Source organism: Leopardus geoffroyi, chromosome D2, assembly GCF_018350155.1.
Source record: "Leopardus geoffroyi isolate Oge1 chromosome D2, O.geoffroyi_Oge1_pat1.0, whole genome shotgun sequence".
NCBI lineage: Eukaryota > Metazoa > Chordata > Mammalia > Carnivora > Felidae > Leopardus > Leopardus geoffroyi.
Genome location: NC_059334.1, coordinates 79,623,543 through 79,629,440, shown reverse-complemented (window position 1 = coordinate 79,629,440; position 5,898 = coordinate 79,623,543). Strand labels below are relative to the sequence as shown.

At 45.3% G+C, this 5,898-nt stretch overlaps 1 long non-coding RNA gene across 1 annotated transcript; it reads left to right on the top strand.

Annotated features, from left to right (window-relative positions):
* Positions 1-1,157: 1,157 nt before the first annotated feature.
* LOC123577541 lies at positions 1,158-4,448 on the top strand. The gene is made up of 2 exons (XR_006701913.1): positions 1,158-1,324; positions 3,664-4,448. It is a non-coding gene; the product is annotated as an uncharacterized LOC123577541 (long non-coding RNA).
* Positions 4,449-5,898: the final 1,450 nt, after the last annotated feature.

Sequence of the window (5,898 nt, the reverse complement as noted above, 5' to 3'; positions counted from 1 at the left end):
TTTTTTAGGGTAAGTATGTGCCAAATAGAGCACAGAACATTTTTCAGGGTTTTTTTTTGTTTGTTTGTTTTTACTATTTTTAGTAATTTTAATATTGGTTATCTGATGCTAACACGTAACTGAGCATTCTATATTTTACCTGACAAGCCTACCCACAATCCAAACCAACTGACTCACCACACTGGGGTACTTTTTGTTCTGGTTGCTTTGATTTGTTGGTCTGTGTTGTTAATGCTATTTGGGATTTTGTTTGTGTTTAACTGGCTTGCCTGCCAAATCTCTAAGACTGGGAAGTCCTCAATTTCCTCACATGAAGGAGACGAACCATAGTCCTCACTCCCCCAACCTTGCCAATGGTGACAATATCACTAGATGACAAGAGGGAAGAATCCAAAAAGTGGAACCACTAAGCAGGTGAATCTCTGAACAAAGTCGGGTGGAAAGAGCAATGGCTTTCTAGGGGGAAAGTCCTTTCCTTGGGACATGATAGTTTCCGTTCAAAGGACTACGCTATATAAATATATATATGGACAGAAAATTAAATACTTACTATGGAAACAGCTCCATTAAATTAAAAAGAAAGCCATCAGCATTCCAGTAGAAAAATGACGCCTCATTCACTGCAACGTAGCGGGGTCCACTACCTACTGGCTGTGTCCCAGGGAGGACCCTCAACCTCTCCGAGCCTTGGTCCCCCTTATCCCACGTGGACCACAGTGTCTATGAATGGGGTTAATATGAGGACTAAATGAATAATGCATCCCATAAACACTCAGTGCTGGCCCTGTTCCCTAATTTAATAAGGCTGTACTTAATCATCTCAGAAGAAAAAATGCATGTAAGTAAGCAAAACACAAAGAGAAAAATTCGACTTTACTAGAAATAAAGTAAAAATACAATTACAATGACGCATCGTACTTTACTTATGAAATTAGCAAAGGGTTTTCAGGATTCTAATGACATTATTTAAAAGAGCAAAAAAATGTTCATAAATATTCAACAAATGAAGAATGGCTAAACCGTAAGAGAACGGTTAAACATGCAAAGAATGATTAAGCTACGGAATTTTTAAACAAAAGAGAATGGTTATTACATAAATTATGGAATTCCTTATGTTGTACATTCTATGAGGTCATGTTGAATGACGTATTGTGAGGTCGAAGAATATCTAATGATATGAAAAATGTCCGTACTATGTCACATAAAAACCAGTTTCAAAATGTTATTATGCACAGTACGATCGTATCTAGATTGGTGAATATGAACACAAGTACAACAGAGACTGAAAGAATGTACGTCAAATGTTAATGGGAATTATCTCCAGGTAAGGGAGTGGTTGTGGGTGACATTTATTTTTTTCTTTGTGCATGTTCTGTTTTCCACATTTTCTGCAATAATGACCATATTATATGTTTGTAACAAAAAATTTTTGGTTAAAAACATTCAATACTGAAATACTGGGAAGTAAATATTGTTTAGGAGGAGATTATAGGATGTTCAGTGTATGGGTGTATAACAATCTCCTTCCCCCTCCTCCTCCTCCCCCTGCCCTTCCTCCCCTTGTCCTCTTCTCTCTTTCTCTCCCTCCCTCTCAGGGGGAATGGGGGGCTCCAGTCTCTGCCAATACACCGTATTCAGTGAGGGCATACAAAAGTCTTGTGTGATGGGAGAGTGGTTATGAACTCTTGACTTTCTATTTTGAAACATCCCACAATGAACATCGTAGGGGCACTCTAACCATTAGAATTGCACCTTCAGCCCTTGCAGACAGCCACCTTTCATCCCAAGAACTGGGGGCTGCCCTTAGAAAAGGGGAACCCGGGGCGCCTGGGTGGCTCAGTCGGTTAAGCGTCCGACTTCGGCTCAGGTCATGATCTCACAGTCTGTGAGTTCGGGCCCCGCGTCGGGCGCTGTGCTGACAGCTCAGAGCCTGGAGCCTGCTTCGGATTCTGTCCCTTCTCCTGTCTCTGCCCCTCCCACGCTCATGCTCTGTCTCTCTCTCTCTGTCTCTCAATAATAAATAAACTTTAAAAAAAAAATTGTTTTTAAAAAAAGAAAAGGGGAACCCATCCTAGTTTTAGAAACACCAACAAAGTTTCAAGTTGGACCCTTCCAGGCCATTTTCTCTAAACCTATACCAATCGCCAGTAACTATATTCTGCACTCATTTTCCAAAACAAAACGTGTCAAGCACCAAAACCCAGGATGCAATCATGGAGCCCTCAGTCAGAGGGGAATGCTAATACCAGCTTACAGTACCCCGAGGTGCAGTTAAGATTGCTGTCTTAATGGAGATGCACACATTGTACGATGAGTACCAGGGAAGAAGGGAAAGATGCCCAAGAGTCTGGGAAGGCTTCACAAGGGGGAAGTCTGGGAACGACTGGAATTTGCCAAGCAGGGAAAAACATTTCAGACAAAAGGAACAGCATACTCAAAGCACCAAACCCCAAGGGTGTGGCAGATCTGACACCCTGTGGGTGTTTAATGTGGGGATGGGAGAGATTCGGTTGGGTCAGCCCATGCAGAGGCCTGAATGTTCTACAAGGAGCTCCCGCTTTATCCCAGCCATGCTAGGGAGGACATCGTCCCAGAACCAGCTCTCCACACGAGCACTCGATCATCCCCTTCCCTGCCTCTTTGCCCTCAGGGGGAAATCTACCTCAAAGCCCCAGTTTCCAGATGGTCACTGAAAAGGGGTTTGTCCAAACACCAGGCCATGAAGGCTTCTGAGTAACAGCCATCCTCCCACCCACCAGGAGAGCCATCCTTCCCAAACTCTGGTCCATAGGATGCTCCCCATCTTTTTAGACCCACCCGCGCCCCCATCCCCGGCCCCAGAGGAGACGCTTGTCTGGACAGTGGCCGAAGGTCGCCTGCAGCCCGAGGTCTCTGGTGGACTGGGAGTGGCTGGGAGTGGCCTCTCACCACAGTCCTGACATCAGGGGGCGGCTGGGGAGGCCTGTCCGCCCACCGTCCTCACCCAGGACAAGGCGTGCCTTCGGCTATGTACAGCAACCCCGAGACAGCAAAACAAAGCCCTACCATTAACTTCTCGCCTGCACCGGCCCTGCTTTCTTTAAATCCAATTGCAATCTTCGAAGCCCGACACCGCCTGAAACAAAAGCCTCACTGATGCCTGGAAGATGGCTTTGGTGAAGGTAGAGCTCATTTCAGAAAATCAAAGCAAAGAAAAATATTGAATACAATTCAGAGGCATAATGCATCATTATGGGCTTTTATGGATTTTATGTATAATTTCATGTAAAGTTAAGAGGCTGAAGCGATCTCTTACATGCAGCTGTATTATCAGCCCAGCACCAAACAATGTTCCACATCTTATTATGTTCACAGTTGACACACTATTAGAGAAATGTGCAGCTGTCTTACTCTGCTATTCATTTCCTCATTACTATTTTATAAATATATGATTAACAGTTATTGCAGCTGCCTAATTCACATTTATTGCAAATGCAACCCCACAAATGAATGCTCAAAGCAAAGAGATGTGGTTTTAGAGTAATTTAAATTTTACAGTTCCATTTACCCTGCCTTTTAATTTACTGCATAATGACCCCATTAGAATAAAGCACATCTGGAGGTTCTTTGGGGAACATTTAATTTTCTGTGGCTTCAGTACTAACAGAACCTTCTACCATAAAGCCCACAGATGCCTTAAAGACTGTACAAATTTCCACATTTTATGCCAAGATGCCGGTTAATTGTACAGACGAGACAACTACAGCAGAGCGCGAGGAAACGCTTCCCAGCGCGGAAAAGTGAAGATACTGACCCAAGACTTACTCCGGGTAAAGTTTGCGTATCCAAAACCTGAAAGCAGCTCACCTACTTTTTGATGTCCATTTAGCCCTGTTCCTTTTCGGGAAAGAGGCCACCTCAGGCTGTGCGTTCTCCGGGGGTCTCTCTTGCCTTTTACACACAACCTTCTCCTGAACCCTGTATGGCCCTTACTGTGTACAAGGGAAAACAAGGCAGTTTGCAGAGCTCCGGAAACCACGAGAGGCAAGTGTGGTAGCTGGGCCTGGCTTCGCCCTCTCCCGCAAGGCTACAGATGCCTCCAGATTCCAGCGGGCCACGTCAACGGAATCATCTGGAGTATTCGAAATTGATTTGAATATTCAATACAGATCACCGCAGCAGAACTCATGGATGAGAAATAATGTGAATCCATTGCCATTGATTAGCTAATTTATGTTCTACAACTAATCGAAGCACAAATCTCATTAGCCACAGGTCAGTAAGGCTTGGAGAGAAAAAGACAATCATTTTGGTAGCCTAGTTGGCTGTAAAGACACAATTAGAAGCCCACCGGCTTTCCAGGCTTTCCTGCCCCTCCTCCCAGATCTCAAGCCGATCATGAAGGGAAAGAAAGGGAGGGCTTCCCCATGGTTTGGCCAGTCACTGCAAAAGAGATCTCCATATGCCACGATCTGAGCTGCTTCCTTTATCTAATGCAATAATAGCAAACATGACTTTATTGCTTCCAACATACATACAGAAGGCCCATAAGCTATTTGGAGTCACCACACACACCAGGAGCACGATGTTCACCGTTACCTTTTCCATCTTTTAAGCACTGGGGAAATGTTAAGTATTTGGCGGCAGGGGTCAGGGGTGGCCAAGGCTTTCTGTATCCTGATGTTCCACACATTTAAAAATCTATCTTTGGAAAGCATGGAGAAGCCATGCGTTGTCAAGTTAGGTTTTGCATTTAAAGGGTACCTGCCGTAAGCCAGAGATTGGCTTTGTTCCTTGAGCCCTGCTCAGATCAATTTGGGACGGACATTTTTAACCAAACTTCAATACGGAAGACAGCAGGAAAAGGACGGAGGGAGGGGGCAGGGTCCTGTGTTAACTTCACAGGAAGAAGCACAATCCCTGACGAGCCATCAGATTCAGATTTCTAGCAGTAAGCTCCCCCTGCTACTCTGTGCTGGTGATTTCATTAGGATGGCATTTCAGAAAGTCACACGGCTTCAGCAGTGTTGGCGTGAGCAGAAAACCAAGGCTCCCAGAAGACTAGCCTTCTGCTGGTCATGTGGGCCCTCTACCTCTTTTGTCACAAAAGACAACAGATCATACTGGGACTTTGCTAAATGACCAGGAACAGAACCCGCTCTGAGCACCCCAAATGCCAAGTGTTCTCCCGGTCATTGCCATGTCACAACCGGGTCCGTAAGAGGCATTGGTATCAGCCGGTCAGGGCATCGTTCAGGAGTGTGAACCCCTGTTCAGTTGAAACAATGGAGTAGTCACACTTCTTCACGTCCATCATACCGAAGAGCAGGGGATTTTTAACACACCCAGAAGGAAAGATCACAGAGGGCTGGGAGCCCCGGAAACAGTCATATCATCACCCCCGACGGGGGCCTGATCCTCATTTCACAGGGCGAACAGCCTTCACTCTAAAGCTGCCCTAAAATTGAAAGAATGCTCTACATTTTCATTGTTTTATTTGAGTTCACTGAAAAGTCTCTAGAACTGTGGATATTTCAAAAGGCTAACCAGCCCCCTCCCACTGTCTTTGTCCTCAAAACCACTGGGTCCCCAGACCTATAGAACATAGAATGTTCCTGTCGTCCCTTCCTACGGCTCCACATCCCTATAGACAGGTCAACTCACAGACACTCTCCTATCACAGCAGCTTTATTTTTTGTGCCGAGAAGTTCAATAACAGGAAACACTGTACCACACTAATACCACACACTAAGTGGGCAGAGAGATCCCAAGAGACCCTGGTTGGCACAACAGGTCCCCTCACCAGAAACTCCAGGCTCTGTTCTTTTCATACGTCAACATGCTGGAGGTGCACCTGCTTCCACATTTAGTTCCCCCGCCCCCCCCCTTTCCCAGGACATCACCAAAGCTGTTAGACCT